We start from the raw sequence: 21,578 nt of genomic DNA, 5'->3' as shown, positions 1-21,578 counted from the left end.
AAGAGCGCACCACCTACAGCTACCAGCTGACCTTTCAGATGGGTTCATTTTCTGGACTGCTGCTTGGAAATTTCCCTAGAGTGAAACCTCCTAAAATCCTCTACGGCGGGCTGAACATGTTGTTGTGATGTTGAAGGTGGTACCTGACTCTGCTGATCACCATCAATACTGTGTCTCTTGTCCTGACTACTGCTGGTAGTGCTGCTCCTAATAGGTGGTGTTGCTGGCTGTGATAAGGAGATTGTTGTGCTGTTGCTGCTGCTGTTGGCCTTGCCATATTCCCTCAATAATACAGCCTTGTGGTGCATGCAGAGATGTTGTTACTTCCCAGAGCTGGTGCGATAACCCAACACTCTACCACATCTAACTTATTTTCCACACAATTTGAGCATGTCAAAGCTGCCATCTCTGACTCTAACAAAGTGGTCCCACACTTTTGAGCAACGTGAAGCAGTTTTTTCTTTGCTTGTCCTTGTACTGCTGTCTCCTTACTGGTGATTTGTGATGTGGCACTGTTAATTCTCTCTGCCCTCCCTGGAATACTTTTTCCTGTCCTAGTGGTGCTCGTGGTAGTGGTGATGATGGAACTGCCAATGATTCTAGTACTGACTACTAGTGGACCTGGCAAAATAGGTAGTGGGTGAGACTGTTGTAGGAACTAACTGCTCTACAACAGTGGATGATAGTAGCAATGGAGAGAAAGAGAATACAGGAAAAGACAGCTGGCTTAAAAGTGGAGAGGATGTTGTGCTGCTATCCATCACGCTTTTACTCTGTGGTGCAATCTCTTCCTTCTCCACCATCTCCTCAAGCTCGTAATCAAGTTCCTCCTCGACCATAGTAAAGGCTATAGTAGACATCCTGGGGATTGCAGTAATATCCTTATTGCCCAAAACAGAGCCAGGGAAACTTGCTCAATTACTTTGCTCTTCTCCCTGACTGCTTGGAACAATGAGATCATCTATATCTCCTATAGTGTTTTTCCTGCTGCGGTTGTTCAGATACAGCCTTTCAGCTTGTGGTAAACCCACCCGGCTGCTGCTATAAAAGATGGAAGGTTTTCAGAGAGTTGCGGACCTGGTGGTGGTAGAACTGGTGGTGGCACTGGTGCCGGTGGTTTTGGGAGTAGACTTTCTAAAGAGCTCACATATACATGGAGGCTTCTTGGTAGCCTTGCCCTCCCCCCAATTCTACTACTAGGCTTGGAGCCAAACAATGTCAATTCGGCTCCTTCACTTTCAGTTCCCCTTGCTGTCTGATTTTGTTTTATGGGTGGGCTTAGAGGACCCTTACGGCTACTGATGCTGCTGTTTCTAGTTATGGTAGATTTCGGCCCTGCATATCTCCTATATCTGGTGGACAAGGGTTTGCTTGCTACAGCAGATGCTGAAGATGATCCTGCTGATGCTGCTGCCGCAACTGACGCTGCTCCTCCTCTAGATGCTTGAGCTTTAGCAACAGACAATGTCCTTGAAAATTATATTTGACACTGTGAAACAGGGGTGACAGAGCTCATTAGACAAGTAGAAGCAGACACGGACTCTGCACTGGTAGTGACGATACTACTGGTTGTTGTGGTGGCAGCCGGACACATGGAATACTCTGACCAACAATTTTATGACAGAATAATACAATTATATATTATTAGCTACAAGGTTGTCTTTTGATTGGTGCCCCCACTGCAATAACAAACATGGTTTCAATTAGATAATGGGGTACACCATACTACGATATATGTACTACTGATTATTAGAAATTATTATTATTAATTATTGTTGTTACATATTTTGCACCCAATTGAAAAATGTATGCTACGTAACTACTACTGTAGAGAGCCAATAGCAAAATGCCAGGAACCCATGGTGTGCCCACTGCAATTACAAATATGGTTTCAATTAGATGAGGGGTACATCGTACTACAATATATGTAATACTGATAGTATACTTAGATGAGGGGTACTAGTAATATTTATATAGTATTTATAATAAATATTCCACACACAATATATATATATATATATATATATATATATATATATTCGTCCGAAGACTAATGCACATGTCTATACATAACCCACACTATATTAATATAATATACATATTCATATAGCTCTCCTCTGATGAATAAGTTAACATCATTTTCTGTATTCTGACCTGTGGGTGCTCTACTAATCTAAGTGAAAAATCCATTTTACTTCTCTCCTGCTCAGAACCTGTCCTCTGCTGCCCCCTCTTGGTAAAAATGGAATATGATCATTTACCTGTGTTTAAATTAATGTTACATCTGAAACATTTAAAATGTTTATGTCCCTGATGTGTTCCTGAATCCTATCTCTTAAAATTATCTTCATTTTACCAACATATTGTATAATATATTGTTTGAATCAATGTAGCTGTTAGAAGTTGCTTTTCTTAAAATGATAGAGAATGAAGCTTGTGAACCCCTTCACAGCTGGGAATTTCAAAGAAAAACTTGTCCTAAAGTACCAAACAGAAATAGAGCCCTTGTTTTTGTATTTACCTTTGACAATGATATACATTTTTTAAAGCAGACAACCCAAGTTATTGATCTTGGCCCATTTTGGTATATGTGATGCCACTATTTAGTTGCCAAATATGATCATATAAAAACATGTGTTAACTTTTTCACAACCTTTGGTTTTCTCACTAAAATTATTTACACACAACTACTGTAGTCATAAGACAAATGGCTGTAATAGCTCCTCTGGGTCCCCTTTGTTCAGAATTAGCAGACATGTATGGATTTGCCATTGTTTTATTGGCAATTAGAAGGCTGCTAATTGCAGCTGCTCATCACCCTTCTGAAATTCCTCACAGTGAAAGGGTTAATCAGTTATCTTGTAAAGTTAATATGTGCTTTAGTATAGGGATTACCCTCCCACCTGACACCTCCAACCTCTTAATCCCTACCTGATTCCTCCCAAACACTTCTCTTTCCTACTCCCCCTTCACTGGTCACTACCATTTTAGGTACGTAATTGTTTTATTTTATATGTATTTTTTTCTGCAGTTTAGCGCCCCCTCCCTATACCCACTCCAAGATATTTTTTTCAGTATTATAGGGTCCTATCCCTGCCTCTCCCTTCATAATTATATTTCCGAACCCCACCCCTCCTCGTTGGGCCGCCCACTCGCCTCCCTCCATCCCTTTCACCGCTCCTTTATTGTTGTCATTTTTAAAAATTATAGTACATGCGATCTGCAGTGGCCACTTGCCAGGTCACTCAATAAAAGACCGATAAGGCAGACCAAAATCATTTCAGTATATAAATAACAATGAAGTAACACTAAGCAAACTGGGCAACAAACTGACAAAGTGTCAATTGCCCCCCCTCCCCCGTTATTCATGGACAATTTCGGTAACCTCTGCATCAGTTATGGAGTGGCTGCAGCAATTGCTAGAAAAATATTAAAAAGCAGAATGGCTAAAAACACTGATATTTATAGTCCTAAACTCCACCTTAAGTGATTATCTCATCCGTACACCTATAGAGCTTACTGTTAGTGATTGAATGGAGTGAATGATATGCATTAACATACTATATATAAAATATTTTTTACATTTAATAGATCATTATACAGGTATACATATTGCGTGTGCAATGTTAAATGCAGGCAGCGTATTGCTGCCCACTTTCCGCAATCTTTGGTGAGATTTTTGCGGAAGCGAACCATGTCCTTCTGGGCTTTGATAAATGGCTGTTTGGTCTCAAAAGCTCCTGTCTTGGTATTGCTATTGAGGGCTTTTGATAATAAACTCTTATAATAGCCTCTGGCTAGTAGTCTTTTCCTTAAAGGACCACTAAGTACAATTGTATAATTAAGAAGTGCATAATAAAAAGACAATCCAATAAAACCTACTTTCAATAGATTTTTTTTATGGCAAATTTATTTTTTCTTCCATTTTCGGGCCCCTTGTATCATGTTACAGACATCAGCCAATCACAGACTAGATACCCTGTGAGCTTGTGCACATGCTCAGTAGAACTTGGCATGTTCCCCAGAAAGTGTGTATATAAATAGACTGTGCAAAATGTTATAATGGAAGTCAATTGGAAAGTGTGAAAAACTCCATTCTCTTTCTGAATCAGAAACGTTTATTTTGAGTTGAGTGTCCCTTTAAATCATCAGCTACCTCTTTAAATTAATCTTGAGTGGTACAATTTCTTCTGAGTTTCATATATTCACCTGTTAATATAGCTTTTATAGTAGAGGGAAAATGTGCACTTGTGGAATGTAATATTTTCTATGGCGAACAAGGCAAATAGCAACACAGTAGTTATTATTTCCTAAACATTTCAAACATACATTTTATGGTTTTAGATTTAGTATCAGATCACCTTTCCAAGATACCAGCATTTAGTATTTTATTTATTTATTGTGCAATAACAAAAGTTAAAAATCAGGAGACAAAATTGATTAAAAATATTATCATTTTCCACCAACTTGCAGTTTATGCAGAGAATGAGTAGCTGTAAAATACCTAACCTTACAAATATTAGATCCATTTTATTGTGACACAAAATGTTTAGTTTCCTAGAAGGGTGGAGTAACACGTTGTCTTTGCCAATCCACACTCAGCGTAGAAATATTGTTAAATATTATACATAAAAAGTTGCAGCAGAATTATCATATAACATTTCACAAGATATTATCTATTTTTAAACTCAACCAGTTGTTCCTTTAATTTTGTATTTTTTTTTAATTCAGAGAAATATGGAACTATGACTCCTAAGATCAACAACACAAAATAAGCCTAGTTGCTGCCAGACTACTATTATTGTTATGACTGTCGCTTTATAGCTATAAGGATATGAAAGCACTTACTGACATGGCGGGACCTCAATCTTGCAAATAATGGGTCTTATGATATATTTATGAGGGCACAAATGCTTAGATGAATTTTATCATTTTTATAATAACCATCTAGAAGCTTGAATGATTATTGCTTTTATATAAGGGGTTCTCATATTTGTCTATTTATTGTAAAGTGCACTATAGGGGATGAACCACCTCCCTGATATTTTTCTATATGCCTATGGTTCTGTCAGGTGATCATTGTTCTCATGTTGATCATCTAATAGTCACCTATGACCCCTTCTTGAAAAGAGGAGGTCTTCTATTTAAAAAGAGGGGTCACATGACCCATTGTGATGTTTATTTTGGGGTGCTAAGGTTCCTTTTAAAGCCCAGGGCACTGTAAAAGGCATCCAGTAGACAGGTAATGGCAATTTCTAAATTGTTCTTTTGTTTTATATCTTCTGTAACAAGCTATAACTCCTTTATTTGATAGTGAACTATTAAAATGATACAAAGAATAGCATAATAGCAAACTTTAACAAAGATATTCTACATCAGTGTTTCTCAAACTGATGCAAACTGGTGTTCCAAAAGAGAGTCAAAGATGTTCCACCAAATTATAGCACTTTATACAATTATATTTGCATAAAAACTTTTGCCAGCCTAATATTTATATAATATTAGTTTATTTTGCTGGAAATTCTAAACTAAAGTGCCACCAATCAACCAAGAGTAATACTTTAATTATGAAATCATCAAGTATGTCTGTAAGGGGGAGATTTATAAAGTAGCCGATGCGGCTTGTTCCGCCCGATGTTTCCGGCTCACCAGAAACATAAGTTATGAAGTAGTAGTCGTAAGACCGCTGCTCCTTAATTCATCCGCCACCAATAAGGTGGAGGACTGCAATCATCCTGATCAGATGCAATCGGGATGATTGACACCCCCTTCTAGTGACCGATTGGCTGCGAATGTGCAGAGTGCGGCATTGTACAAGCATTTCACCAGAAATGCTTGTGCAATGTTAAATGCCCACAGTGTATGCTGTTGGCATTTAGCGATGTCGCGCAGACATGATTTGCTACAGCAAATCTTGTCTGCCCGCCATTTGTTAAATTGGCCCCTTTGAGTTAACATGATTAGATATGGTTGTAGGCAATTCAGCAACAATCATTTATAACTTGGATTCTCATAGATAGGTGATTCGTCATACTTATTACTATTATGTTATTGTCTTGTATATAGTAAGACACTTTCAAACTAGTTCATGGTACCAAGTAACTTAAAATGACATCTCAACACTAAAGATTCATCACTGTCATTGATATAAAAATATATATTATAATAGAATTTAAATATAGTCAATGTAGTGTAAACTTTAAAACACTATAAATGTTTGATTAGTTTCAGAACACAGGTGTGCCATGACAAATTTGCATTTCCAGTTGTGCCACAGACTGAAGAAGTTTCTGAACCACTATTCTAGATAATTATTTTATAATTTAATAAGTTTCCTTATCAACAGGTGTTATGGCTGAATATTTTAAAAACTAATTATAGTTACTTTACATGATTTTGTACCTTCGTAGAGTATCCATTGTTCCCTAAAATCTTATGTTCTGGTTTAGTGTTGGAAGGAGATGGCTTTTTAATTAGTTTAAAAGCTTAGATAAATGAAAAGTAAGTACAATTATCTGTTAACATAAATGAGTAATTTAAGTTTAATAGCTGCAGATTTCAATAAAAATGAAAAATATTTAGGGAATATTATTAGAAACGAAATTGATCTTTTCTAAATAATGATAGGCAATTATTTTTTTTATACCTTGACTGAAGAATTTGTATTAAAGCATTTGAACAGCTTAGATACAAGGTTTGTTAAATACATTTAAAATCTATGGAAATTATGCTGTGCTGTCTGTTCTGAACTAATTTATGGCTTAAAAGTAAAGCTTTTTATTGAGCACATTTTAAACAATATAAAATATTGCTCAGCATTTTCAAACGGATATAATTGTTTTTCAGATTTGAACTGATGTTAATTTTACCAGAATTAGTCAGGGTGCATAGTACACAATATTGTTTAGGGTGTGGTGAAGAAAATTCTTATTTGAGGTTTTGAGTTCAGTAACTCATTTTTACTGTACATACTAAGGATGGTTTAGTCATTACCAAATTCATAGGCCCCGAGTTATCAAGGTCTGTCGGACCTGATCCGACAGTGCGGATCAGGTCCGACAGACCTCGCTGAATACGGCGAGCAATACGGGTTGATTTCCGGCGATGTCTGTCTGCCTGCTCAGAGCAAGCGGACAGGTTATGGAGCAGCGGTCTTCATGACCACTGCTTCATAACTGCTGTTTCTTGCGACCCTGCATGCTCGCCAGAAACACGGGGCATCAAGCTCCATTCGGAGCTTGATACATATGCCCCATAGACTTTAATGGGAAATTTTGTAGAAAATCGCTTTTTCATAACAACTCGATAGGGATTTTGTCACAAAGGTACTTTAACATGACATGATTGATTGTTTACAGCCTGATGAAATGGCTCTGTGTAGCCGAGAAACGCGTTGCTTTATTTTAAAACATTTTAATAAAATTGTTTTATTTTTACCCTGCTGGAGTTCACTCTCCCCTCTTTCCATTTGTGGACTGTGCAAGTGTTAGTAAACCGGGGCTTTAAACACTGTCTACCGCTACCTGACTTTTCCCCTGCAAGTGTACAGATTCCCGGCACACAAAGAGGAAGGTGTGTCACTACTCTGAGATCCTGATTGGCCATACGGAAAACACGGTCCGGCTCGAGGATTAGCTGCTGCCTTTGTCTGTCTTCCGGGCGACGCTGAGGTCCCGGTCTGCTTTTTCAGGCACGCTACAGTGCCGCTTTGTTTGTGAGTATTAATTCTCACCCTCCCAACATTTCATCTGGGTATTAGCGTTATTACCCTATTGGCGCCTTCCTTTCTCCCACTACAGATTCCTTCACCGTCGACACACGTAACGGAAGAGCTGCCTACTATTGGACGATTTGGACAGACCCCCACCACCATTTTCCTGGGCGCACCTCCGTCAAGAATTGGTTTTCTCTGACTTTCTTTAGCATGACATGACCTGTTAAAGGGCATGAACCCCATTTACATCTATTACCAAATGTGCTTCATTCTCATGGTATTCTTTATTGAAGAGCTACTTAGGGTAGAATGCACATCTGTGGAGCACTATATGGCAAAAAAGTGTTGCCCTCTAGTGCTCTTGCAAATGTATAACACTCTTGCAAAACTGTCATATAGTGCTGCAGACACAGGAACTCTCTTGAGTTTACCTCCCTGCTTTTCAACCACAGATACAAAGAGAACAAAGAAAATGTGATAAAATAAGTAAATTAGACATTTGTTGAAAATGAAATGATCTATTGGAACCATGAAAGATAAACGTTTGGTTTCATATCCCTTTAAGTTACTGTGCTAGAGCAGGTATTTTGTCATTTAACGGAGTATACAACTCTGAATGGTTTTCAGTTTTTAAAGAAGAATTTTTGCTATACACATATTATTATCTATCGGCTAGACTACGAGTTTTGCCTCATAAAACTCGTAACTACTGACTTTTATATGCGGTATGAGTCTTGGAGGTAGAGGCTGTACAACTCACTTCTTCCAAGATGTCAGGTTTTTTGCCTTTCTTACTGCCCCTTTAACTAATCTTCAGGATCTCCATAAATACCAGCCTCCCAGTTACCTCCTTGCTTGGTATTGTTCATTTTGCAACTAACTGAGCTGCACTCTGATTAGCTCTCCAGCTCCAGAGTATCACGCCTGTTACTATTCACTGTGCCTGTCAGAACTTTACACAGCTCTATCCGGATCTGCCGCCTCTGTGACGTCACACGCCAAGCAGAGCGCCATACAGCTTTCCACTCTAAGCTAAACTGCTTCATTGGAGCTGACCTGCAAACACTGTTTTTCCTAAATCCATTTACATCTGATTACCAGGTACTACATTACGCATTACTTCTATACTTATGTAATATTTGGCCACTACTTATTTTTCTATTTTGCGCATGAATCATGCTTTATATTGTTTTACTAGTTTTTCTCTGACATTTAGTTCACAGTCAGGTTGCTGTATCACTATCACCCTGTTAATGCTTGTGTAGCCTTACCTACCTGTGAGCTATTATTCTTAAATCAAATGCAAGTTGTGTCTGTTGTGCTTTTACACATTACTCCGGGGTAATGCCTATGTAACTGCCCTTTGTACACAATTTGCTACAACTACATAATATTTTGCTAAATCAGTGGCTGTGGTCCAATCCAATCTCTGTTTTGTTGCAGGCATATTTGTGAGCCTGACAGAAATACCAAGCCTTAAAAAATAAAATGGACCCAACTGAAATGGCATCTCACATACAAACACTTACTACTAAAGTTGATCTCCTTACTGAAGGACTTAACACACTTAAGTTAGAAAATGACAACTTAAAAACGTACATTAAAGATGTTGTGGAGAGGAAACCCCCCCCACAAGAACCGCATATCAGCTATCCAGAACCCTTCTCTGGGGACAGAAAGGTCTTTAGAGAATTTAAAAACTCATGCTACCTATTGTTTACCCTTAAGCCTTTCACTTACCCCAACGATAGGGTAAAAGTTATGACCACAATTTCCTATCTCAGAGCTGAGCCCAGAGCATGGGCAAATACTTTCCTTGAACAGAATGATGATATCCTTAATTCTCTAGACTCCTTTTTCTCTGCTTTAGCACAAATTTATGAGGACCCCTTCAAACAACAAACTGCTGAAAATGCTATGAGGTCCCTAAAGCAGAGGAAAAGAGAGGTAGAGGATTACATAGCAGAATTTAAGAGGTGGGCCCCTGATACCCAGTGGAACAACTTGTCCCTTCGTAACCAATTTAGGCTAGGACTCTCTGAGGCCATTAAGGATGAGTTGTCACGCACTCAAATACCACCAACCCTAGAACAGCTCATAGACCTCAGCATTTGCATTGATAGGAGACTTAGGGAAAGACATCACGAAAGATCCTACCATGATTTACACCCTAGGCACAAACCTACACCAACTACTGTCAATACATACTCTAAATCCCTACCGGAACCAATGGATATAGCCTTCTTGCGGGGACCCCTAAGTACTCAGGAGAAGCTAAGACGTAGGTCTCTGAACTTATGCATGTACTGTGCCGCAGATGATCATGGGGTAAAAGACTGTCCAAATCTTCCCCGTCAGAAAATGGGTAAGCAAAACACACCCTCTTGTTCTATTAAAACTGTACTAAAATCTAGCCATTACTGCAATATGCCTCTTGTATTACAGTGGGACCAAACACGAGTGAACGTTCAAGGGATTATTGACTCAGGAGCCGCCCTATCATACTTGGATGTGAATTTCTGTAACATAAATAAAATACCCCTTCTCAAGAAATTGTGTCCTGTTCCTTTAAGGGGTATAGATGGTGAACTTTTGTCCTCAGGACCTGTCTTATATGAAACCATTCCTATTCTCATGTCAACCCCCTGTAACCATAGGGAATTTGTTAAGTTTGATGTAATCACATCCCCTGATTTCCCTCTAATTTTAGGCTTAGAGTGGCTCAGGCAACATGACCCTTGTATCTCATGGTCCTCACTTACAATTCAATTTAACTCTACTTACTGTAAATCCACCTGTTTTCCACACTTACTTCTACAGCCATCTACAGATTCTCACATATCTATTGTTCCCCCAGAATATCAGGAATTCTCTCATGTATTCAGTAAAACTGAATCTGAGAATCTCCCTCCACACAGACCGTATGACTGCCCTATAGATTTGCTTCCTGGAGCAGTCATACCCTGCGGACATATTTTTCCACTGTCTAAACCCGAGCTACAACACCTAAGAACATATCTTGATGATAACTTGAAAAAGGGTTTCATCAGACCCTCAACCTCTCCATCCGCCGCTGGAATCTTCTTTGTGAAAAACAAAGATGGTTCGCTCAGACCGATAGTCGACTACAGACAACTGAACAAAGTTACTGTAAAGAATCGCTACCCCTTACCCCTCATATCCGAATTAATAGAGCGTCTACAGGGATCCAAAATTTTTACCAAGCTGGATCTCCGTGGAGCTTATAATTTGATCAGAATGCGGGCAGGAGATGAATGGCTGACGGCATTCCGTACACGGTATGGGCTGTTTGAATATGTCGTCATGCCATTCGGTCTCTGCAATGCTCCTGCCACTTTCCAGCATCTGATCAACGACATTTTCAAGGATATTTTGGATTCCTTTGTAGTTATATATCTGGACGATATTCTCATTTTCTCCAAAACCCTAGCTGAACATAAGAATCATGTCCGCCAAGTTCTCACACGCCTACAAAGTAATTTGTTATTTGTAAAAGCAGAAAAATGTATCTTCCATACCAACAGCATTCCCTTCCTAGGATACATTATATCTGAGAAAGGCATATGCATGGATAATAATAAAATCCAAGCAGTTCTGAACTGGCCAATTCCAACCACTAGGAAAGAGGTCCAAAGCTTCCTTGGATTCGCAAACTTTTATAGGAAGTTTATTAAGAACTATTCCATGATCGCAAAACCTCTTACTAATTTAACCAAACAGAACATCAAATTTGCATGGACACCCCACGCACAAAATGCTTTCGACCATCTCAAAACAAGTTTCACTACAGCCCCAATACTCAGGTATCCTAACACAGAATTACCTTTTGTATTGGAAGTCGATGCTTCTGATTTCGCTCTCGGTGCAGTCTTGTCACAAAGAGATGCATTCCAACAACCTCTACATCCTGTCGCCTATTACTCCAGGACTCTAACAGACGCAGAGAGACAATACCCGATCGGAGAAAAAGAGCTTCTTGCAATCAAAGCAGCATTTGAACAATGGAGACACTTACTTGAAGGCTCCACTACACCCACCATAGTATATACTGATCACCGTAATTTACAATACCTCAAGACCACCAGAACCCTTTCAGCACGTCAAGTACGTTGGAATCTGTTTTTCTCTAGGTTCAACTACCTCATCACTTACCGGCCTGCCAATAAGAATGGAAAGGCAGATGCCCTATCACGTTTGCCAGGTATTGAACATCACTCCCCTACCCCTCAATTGGTTATCCCCAAGGAAAACATTCTTCTCTTCTCAGCTGACACTACTACATTCTTACGGACTGAACAAACTAAAGACACAACATTACCTACTAACTTATTACTCAAGAATTCAGCTGGTCGGGGGGAACTTCCGGGAGGCGGCCATGACAGGTCGCACACTAACACTCTGCTCCAGCATTCTAGCTATTTTTGACTGTTATTTTGCTCCAGATGGCTAATCTGCTAGCAATTCACTCAGCTTATTGACCCCTCACATATCCTGTATCAGATGAGCCCAAGCTTTAAGGATAGAGACGACTGTGAGCACCCGGAGCCAGCAGTAAGGTTGAGGCCTTCATCATACCCCCCGGCGAGGCACACTTGGGCCTTGTCGTTAGGCGGCACATAGTGCTGAGAGCAAAGAATCAGGTGTGATTTTCCTAACAAAGCATCAGGAGAATATCAGTGCTATTTATGTTATCCTGTTCAGTGTGCTGACCGGATAATCTATACAGAAGGTTACTATGAAAGAGATGAGTGCTAATGCCGTGCTACAAGTGCTGCACAATCTGCTGTCGGATCACCACGCGGCCTTAGAGGAGGAGATGGCTCTAGCATTTAACACTGGCGGTTATATCGCTTCCCAGCAAGTCATCCCAGTCAGACCTGTTTTGGAGCTGTGTGTGGGTGACGGCGCTCTGGGGCCCCAGCGCTTTAAGCCCCCCTTACTTGCAATGGACAAATTGTGCACTACCGCAGGTTCTGAGTCTGGGGATGAGGCTATTGATGGCGTATATGTCACGCAGATTACCGCTGATCATACAGTTGTTACAGGACACAGTAAGGGAAATGCAGCAGTGGCTCACTCCGTTTCTCTCTCAGTTGGGGAACATATAACCAAGGGAGCCCATGTAGAGCATTCATCCCGAGACCGTGGAGATACATGGGCAAGAATACAAAGATTCTCAGTGTCTTTACATGACTTGGAAACCCCTTGCTATTCAGATGATCGGTTGTTCAACTGGGACACTGGTTAGGAACAGGAACGATATCCTCTCACCATTACACATTCCTGGCTTAGTTTTGGGGCGATCAGAGGATTGACTGATAAAGGAGACTGTATTAGGGGGTCTCGCATTGAAGTTGGCTAGCCCGGTCCATAGCTGGGACTGAATAGACTTATGTTAAATATTTTCTATGCAGCTATAGTTTGTTTGTAAGACCCTATAATGTAACCCGAGGTGTTCATAATGGGTGATGCAACCTAGATTTATTAGTAATCTTTAGACCTTGTTGTTTTATTTCTAAATGTTTATAAGTTGTATCCTCCTTCCATAACAGTACTTTAGTTTATATAAGAATATCTCTCCTCATAGCATGTGCCTATTGATTTTGAGACTATACCACGGAGCCCTAAGTGATTACACATTCCTATCCTAGCCCAAAGTAAGAGGGGACTTTGTGTGAACTGGCAGCTAGCTGTCATAAGAGACTGCAGCGGTAGAATTGTCACCGGAGTTGGTTAGCCCTATCTTATGTAAATGTTTTCCTCTTCCTAAAATAGCATTCTAACATTAGGCATACCTCTTTTTATTAGGTGTGTTTCCTGCCATGTTCCTTTTAATGCTCAATCAAGGTTCAGTTGAATATTTTATAAGCAGTAACTGTTTTATTTGCAAAATATTATACCATAAATCTAAGTGTTTACAATATGTGCCATGATTAGAACTCTTCAGTGGCTCCTCACCATCGTGGCTGTCTTATTTCCAGATTCATACAATGTGTATCCTCTCCCCAAAATAGCATATTAATTCATATGGGCATACCTTTCCTTACAGTATATACTTTTTAGCACTGCGACATCTTCGCAGAACTTATAGTGGCTGTACTGTTATTCTAGACCTAATGTGCGCTGTTTTGCAGCCTGCGGCCGGGGCTGTAGATCTTGCGCATATCTAATTAGCCAGCTTGTACACCTAGAGGAGGGTATAGCATATTGTCTAGTTCAAGCTTAGACTCCACATGTTAGCTAGTAAGTCTTTATAACACTGCTTTTGATATACCAGATTCCGAACTCCCATGACTAGATATAGTTTTTCCCTGCTTTCACTAGATTGCCATATAAGATGCCCAAAGATTGCCCCTTTTTATTAGCTGGTCAGCACAAATTTTTTTTTTTTTTTTTAACATAGCATATGTAAATATCATCATTTTTCCTAGCTAGCACCTGAAATACTGAACCCCTTAATATACTTTTGCCTAAATATTTTATCTTTTTTTTTCTCACCCTTAGAAACCATTGTTATTAAAGGAGTATATCTACTCTTCCTTTATCAGCATAGTTAAATAATAAAAATTCATGAGGCTCCATTAATGAGATCCATAAGTGGTCTCCTACAAACCAAGTAGCTCTCTGAAAATGTCAGTACTCCATATGATGAGAGGCCCAAGAGAGACTTCCTCCATGAAATTGAGAGCTTAGCTTCTCCATGTTACTACAGAACATCCAAATTACTATGCAGTAAAAATTTTCAGTTTTTCAGTTATCAGTTATAGCATTCTGCCACTTTCCTAAAAACAAAAACAAAAAAAAAGGAGGTTCCCACTTAAAGATCCAAAAGTGGTCTTTTATATTTGAAATAGCCCCCTATATATGATTATATACCATTGTTTGAGGTCCAAGAGTGGCCTCTGGTACCATCTAGGGAGCATACAGAGTATTAGGCATTGTACTTTCACAATGTTATTTTGCATTATTTCTTTTTCATTTCAGGTATGCATTGTCTCTCCATTCAAACCTATGTTATAATCTACCTGTTATTTTTTTTATTGTGACGCTTTCTTTATTATATTCTATGTATGCCTTATTCTGAACCTCAATAAAAATTATAAAAAAATAAAATAAAAAAAAAAAGAATTCAGCTGGTCTCTACTGCTACCAGGGCAAGATATACATCCCACCATCACTTCGTAACCAGCTACTGAAATCTGCTCATGATTCACCCTTGGGGGGACACTGTGGCATAACTAAAACCAAAGAACTAATTATCAGATCCTATTGGTGGCCAACTATAACATCTGATGTGACCAGGTACATTAACTCCTGTTATGTTTGTACTACTACAAAGAGGATTAAAAGACCACCTTACGGCTTGTTACTATCTATTCCTATTCCTGATAAGCCATGGCAGCATATTGCTCTTGACTACATAGTGGATTTACCAAACTCTAGTAATTACACAACAATTCTAGTTGTAGTGGACTTATTCAGCAAAATGCTTCACCTGATTCCACATCACAAGTTACCTACTGCTGCTGAAACCATACAACTACTAATGACTAACGTATTTAAACTACATGGCTTGCCCTCTAACATCCTCACAGATCGTGGATGGCAATTTACCAGTGCCCTATGGTCTGCCATCTGCAAACAGTTTTGCATCGAGAAAAGATTATCTTCCTCATACCATCCACAGACTAACGGGCAAACTGAGCGCTGCAATCAGTGGGTGGAACAGTTTCTACGCTCTTATTGTCATACTGCACAAAACACTTGGTCCCAATACCTTCATTATGCCGAATTTGTTTTCAACAACACTGTACATTCCACTACCAAACAGACTCCTTTCTATATTAATTATGGGTTCCACCCCAAATTTCAATTTCTCCCCGAAAAAATTCCTGATCACCCACATATTTCTGATCTCACTTCCTCCATTGTCACCAACTTTGCCACCATCAAACGAACCATTGATACTGCTAAAGTTGTGCAAAAGAGGTATTATGATCGAAAACATATTCCTCCTCCTGCTTATTCTGTTGGTGACCTTGTGTGGCTTTCCACCAAAAATCTACGTTTATGTACACCCTCAAGGAAACTCTCACCTCTGTTCATAGGTCCGTTTCCCATCCAGCGCATCATCAACTGTAATGCTGTCCGTCTCACACTACCCTCCATGCTCAAGATACACCCTACATTTCATGTATCTTTGCTTAAACCTTATAAACATCTACGTGATCATCCAACTGGACAATCCCTACCTCCGGTCTCTATTGACCCGAACATGGAGTATGAAGTAGAGAACATCCTGGATTCTAGAAGACGAAGAGGCATTCTACAGTACCTGATTAAATGGAAGGGATATTCCTCAGAACATAACTCCTGGGAACCATCATCCAACATATCAGCTCCTAGACTCATCTCCAGATTCCATCAACGCAACCCTGACCGTCCTACTTCTTGAGCACCGGAGTTGCTCTTAGGGGGGGGTGTCCTGTCAGGTTTTTTGCCTTTCTTACTGCCCCTTTAACTAATCTTCAGGATCTCCATAAATACCAGCCTCCCAGTTACCTCCTTGCTTGGTATTGTTCATTTTGCAACTAACTGAGCTGCACTCTGATTAGCTCTCCAGCTCCAGAGTATCACGCCTGTTACTATTCACTGTGCCTGTCAGAACTTTACACAGCTCTATCCGGATCTGCCGCCTCTGTGACGTCACACGCCAAGCAGAGCGCCATACAGCTTTCCACTCTAAGCTAAACTGCTTCATTGGAGCTGACCTGCAAACACTGTTTTTCCTAAATCCATTTACATCTGATTACCAGGTACTACATTACGCATTACTTCTATACTTATGTAATATTTGGCCACTACTTATTTTTCTATTTTGCGCATGAATCATGCTTTATATTGTTTTACTAGTTTTTCTCTGACATTTAGTTCACAGTCAGGTTGCTGTATCACTATCACCCTGTTAATGCTTGTGTAGCCTTACCTACCTGTGAGCTATTATTCTTAAATCAAATGCAAGTTGTGTCTGTTGTGCTTTTACACATTACTCCGGGGTAATGCCTATGTAACTGCCCTTTGTACACAATTTGCTACAACTACATAATATTTTGCTAAATCAGTGGCTGTGGTCCAATCCAATCTCTGTTTTGTTGCAGGCATATTTGTGAGCCTGACACAAGACTTGTAATACCAGCGTTAGCCAAATCCCATTAAAAAGATAGGATACGCAATTGACGTAAGGGGATTTGCGGTATGGAAAAGTTGCGGAAGAAAAGTGAGCGGTACACCTGTACCTGCCAAACTCGTAATACCAGCGGGCGTTAAAAAGCAGCGTTAGGACCCCTTGATGCTGCTTTTTAAGGCTAACGCCAAACTCAAAATCTAGCCGAAAGTTTGTTTTATGTAGATTTTTTTTCACAGTAGGTTCACAGTAAGAACATGACCTAGTCCATTTTGATTCATTTTATTTTTTTACATTTCATATTGAAGCTAGTGCAAAATTAAAATTGCCAAGCTTTCAAGTGTTTGAAGTATTTAAATCTTTTGAAAGTAATATCAAATATATTGCTCGTCTTTGTGTCTTTGTAGCACAAATATTCACCTGGATTATGAGTTTTGCGTTATGAGTGAAAAAGCTTCATAACGCTGCTTTTTCACTACCGCTGCTATTACGAGTCTTGTAGGTATAGCTGTACCGCACACTTTTTTGGCCGTCACGCAACGTAACTACCGCACTTTTTAAAAAGTCATTTTTCAATGGGACTTCCACAGCGTCGGTATTACGAGTTTGCCTGTCTGGCCAAAAAGTGAGCGGTACAGCCCATAACTACAAGATCCGTCCCGTAAACTGAAAGTCAGTAGTTATGGGTTTTACGTTATAAAGCTGTACCATAAAACTCATAACTAAAGTGTTACAAAGTACACTAACACCCATAAACTACCTATTAACCCCTAAACTGAGGCCCTCCCGCATCGCAAACACTAAAATAAAATTATTAACCCCTAATCTGCCGCTCCGGACATCGCCGCCACTATACTAAACATATTAAACCCTAAACCGCCGTACTCCCGCATCACAAACACTAGTTAAATATTATTAACCTCTAATCTGCTGCCCCCAATGTCGCCGCCACTATACTAAAGTTATTAACCCCTAAACCTCTGGCCTCCTACATCACTAGCACTAAATAAATATATTAACCCCCTAAACCTAAGTCTAACCCTAACACCCCTAACTTTAATATAATTAAAATAAATCTAAATAAAATCTACTATTAATAACTAAATAATTCCTATTTAAGACTAAATACTTACCTGTAAAATAAACCCGAAGCTAGCTACAATATAACTAATAGTTGCATTGTAGCTATCTTAGGTTTTATTTTTATTTTACAGGTAAGTTTGTATTTATTTTAACTTGGTAGAATAGTTAGTAAATAGTTATTAACTATTTACTAACTATCTAGTTAAAATAAATACAAATTTACCTGTAAAATAAAACCTAACCTGGCCCTGAATCTGAGACACAGTGACCCGACAAGCTACGAGACAGGTTGAGACATTCTCTATATATTACTACACGACCAGGCCGGGGGTGTGCACCTTATCCCCCCAAAGACATAGTTCAAAACCAGCACTTGGATGGCAAGGTGTCCGAGAAGTGCACGCAGTCAGGACACACCAGTCTGTTCCGGAGGGTCGGGGCTCCGCTCCGGAACACTGTAAGCGCTAATCATTAGCTGAAGACACTGACTTTGCTTTGACTGCTGGCACTGACTATCTACTTACAACTAAGCGTAGGCCATAGCGCAAATACTGTACACCTAATCAGGCCTAGTTCTTCTTTGTTGCGGTACGGCTGCCACAGTAACCAGTAGATAACCTTTAGTGCCTCATTGCCCATATCTACCAACTTGACCGGCTGTGCAGCCCTAGCCTATGATCTGCTGGAGTCTCTGTAGCGAGACACTTAACGGCTAATATCTCCTTACACCCTATGCCAGTCGCAACATCCCCTCAACAGAAGAGAACTTTTTATTACTTTATGCTCCCCAAACTATACTAACACCATTTAGTTCTTGGCCATTCGTTTGCAGATCTCCTGGAACAAATCTCATCTCACATCAGAGGATAATTACAACTAGGGTAAAAAGCTTTTTCCTGCCCTACTCCTGAGCTTTCAGTGCCCCCCCCTCCCTTTCCCGCAGGGGCTAGAGACCTGTGGGTCATACCCCCTAACCTTTTACCGATTTGTCCAATAGGAGGCATCTCCCCTGGGGGGGACTATATAGCTGCTGACACCTGTTGTTACAGGAGGACTATTTTCACTTTGTTTCCCTGATCTGTGGCTATAAGCCTTTTTCTATTACCCAACATGGCTCACAGCATGCACTAAGGAGTGGGGGTCCCTACGGCCGGGGCATATGATGGCACATTAACGGATTGTGAAACAAGAAATTGATCTCATATGCTTTTTGGGGAGTTCTGTACTTAAATACATTGTTCAACAGTGCCCTTCACCTCCTGTCCTTCATCGCCTTTACCATGCCACAGGGCTCTAGGAGGAAAACTGTTAACCCTCCAGAATACAGGAAATCAGTGGCAGATCATTTTAAAGCTAAACCTACTGCTGGGAGACCCACAAACGTACTTAATACCCCACAATCACTGCTAGATAGTGGTACTGAAATGACAGAAGCTTCAGAAGTAGAAAACAACATCTCGGGCTCAGTGGCCTCAGACATTGTCACCACTCTCACTCAAAGGATGAACTCCCTACAGGAATCTCTCACTAAGGCCATCAGGGGTTCTACTGCAGATCTCAGGAGAGACATTGGTGTTATCAGTGAACGTATTGATGTTCTAGAGAAAAAGCAAGAAGATTTAACAGTGGAGCAGGGGAATTTGGCTAGTCACTCACAAGTGCTTGTAGATATACTGGACTCTATCGAAGCTAAGATGGCTGACATGGAAGATCGTTCCAGAAGGAACAATTTGAGATTTAGAGGTGTTCCTGAAGAGGTGGCCCCGACTGAGTTAGGCAAATATCTAACTGAGCTCTGTGAAATTCTGCATCCTCCAGGATTCCCTAATGAGATCTTGATAGACAGAGTACATAGACTACCCAGAGGAAGGAATGTCTCAGCGGAGAAGCCAAGAGATGTGATTGCTAGATTCCACTATTTTACATACAAGGAACAAATCCTGAGAGCTATGTTTCAAGACCCCACATTGCCCACCAGATTTGAGTCTATACAAATATTTCCTGATCTATCTCAGTACACGGTACAGAAGAGAGCCACCTTTCGTGAGGTTACCAAATCATTGAGGCAGGCAGGCATAAAGTACAGGTGGGGATATCCCACTAAATTACTAATTCAAAAGGATGGCCGTTTCTACACTGCAGACACCCCGGAAAAGGGCCAACTTCTTCTCAAAGGATGGATCTCTAATATCAACCAAAGCAGGGAGAATGTCTTCCTCACTCCTAAAGCTGCAGAACAAAGCACCACATCATCTTCTGTTTTGAGACCCACAGCATTTGAGTGGAGACCTCTTGCTCAGAGGCTCACCTCTTCTAAAAGACAGAACTTATCATCTCAGCAGCTGCCATCTGATCGCACAGAAGATCCCTCAGACAACGATGACTGATAAGTATATGTTTCACTAATCACTGTTTTTTGTTGCCATACTTTGGAAGGAGGAGGTAATTTTTGTTCATCTCTTAACTGCAACCCTACAAAAGGGAGGAAACGTATTGCTCTAGGACTAGAGACATTTAGCCCCCACTCGAGGAAGTGGGAAAAAATCATGGATACACCATGAGAGACTTTGCACTCCAGTTGTTATGTTCCTAACATGTTACCTATGATGAAAAAGACTTAATGATATGTCTAAGTTGCAATGTTTATAGTTGTTATTTTATTTTTCAGAAGTTTGCCACCTATAGAGGTCATCCTTGCTTAACATATATATAGTAACTTAGGGCTAGGTATTGCAACGCTCAGACTTCACCTTGGTCTTAGCGACATACATAACTCACACATTCCCTTATTAATTGATGAGACTCCTACTTCTGATGTAAACACGACACTACGTGACAATAGCTAAAGCAGCAACACGCATACCTACTGGTAGAGATTTTAGATATCTGAATATGACACATTGACACCTGCACACTAACGGGCGATAGATTTTAGCTTTGCTGCAGTTACGATGGGACCTACCCTTGAGTCTAAGAGGAGACTGCGTAGTTACTAGCCAGAACATATTTATACATGACTGATCTCAGCTGCTATACCAAATAATATCTGCCATTCGCTTTAACTAATGAAGTTATTTAGTCTTATGCCCCCTAGTCTACTTAGATTATGATGGACACTTTGAGACATTACACTTTACTGACAATTCAGGGGACACCTGACAATAGTGACAAACCCTAGCAAGGTTGATTATGTTTTAATATTGTTGTTGTGGGCACCTATGTTTTTGGGATCATGCTGACGTCTTACCAGTTTTCTTTTTCACAGTCATTTCTAGTAAATGTTGTTATGGTCGACTATGTTGTTGAAGCCCTGAAGATATCACGCTAATTTTCCTAACATTTGCTGACACTGCTACTACTAACCAGACATGGTCAGATTTTACCTGTAACTCATACACGATCCTTACCTAACAGACTGCTTCTTCTGTGACAATACTCCCCTATGCTCTGTGTCGTTTGCATAAACTGTTCTTTAACTTGCAAGATCCCTGCCTCTGCACTTGGAAATACAGGCTAGTTATAATAAAAATATTGCTTACACAGTCATATTTGTAAAAGGTCGTCACGGTCAAATAC

The sequence above is a fragment of the Bombina bombina genome, chromosome 9, assembly GCF_027579735.1.
Source record: "Bombina bombina isolate aBomBom1 chromosome 9, aBomBom1.pri, whole genome shotgun sequence".
Taxonomy (NCBI): Eukaryota; Metazoa; Chordata; class Amphibia; order Anura; family Bombinatoridae; genus Bombina; species Bombina bombina.
Note: the sequence above shows the minus strand (reverse complement) of the source record.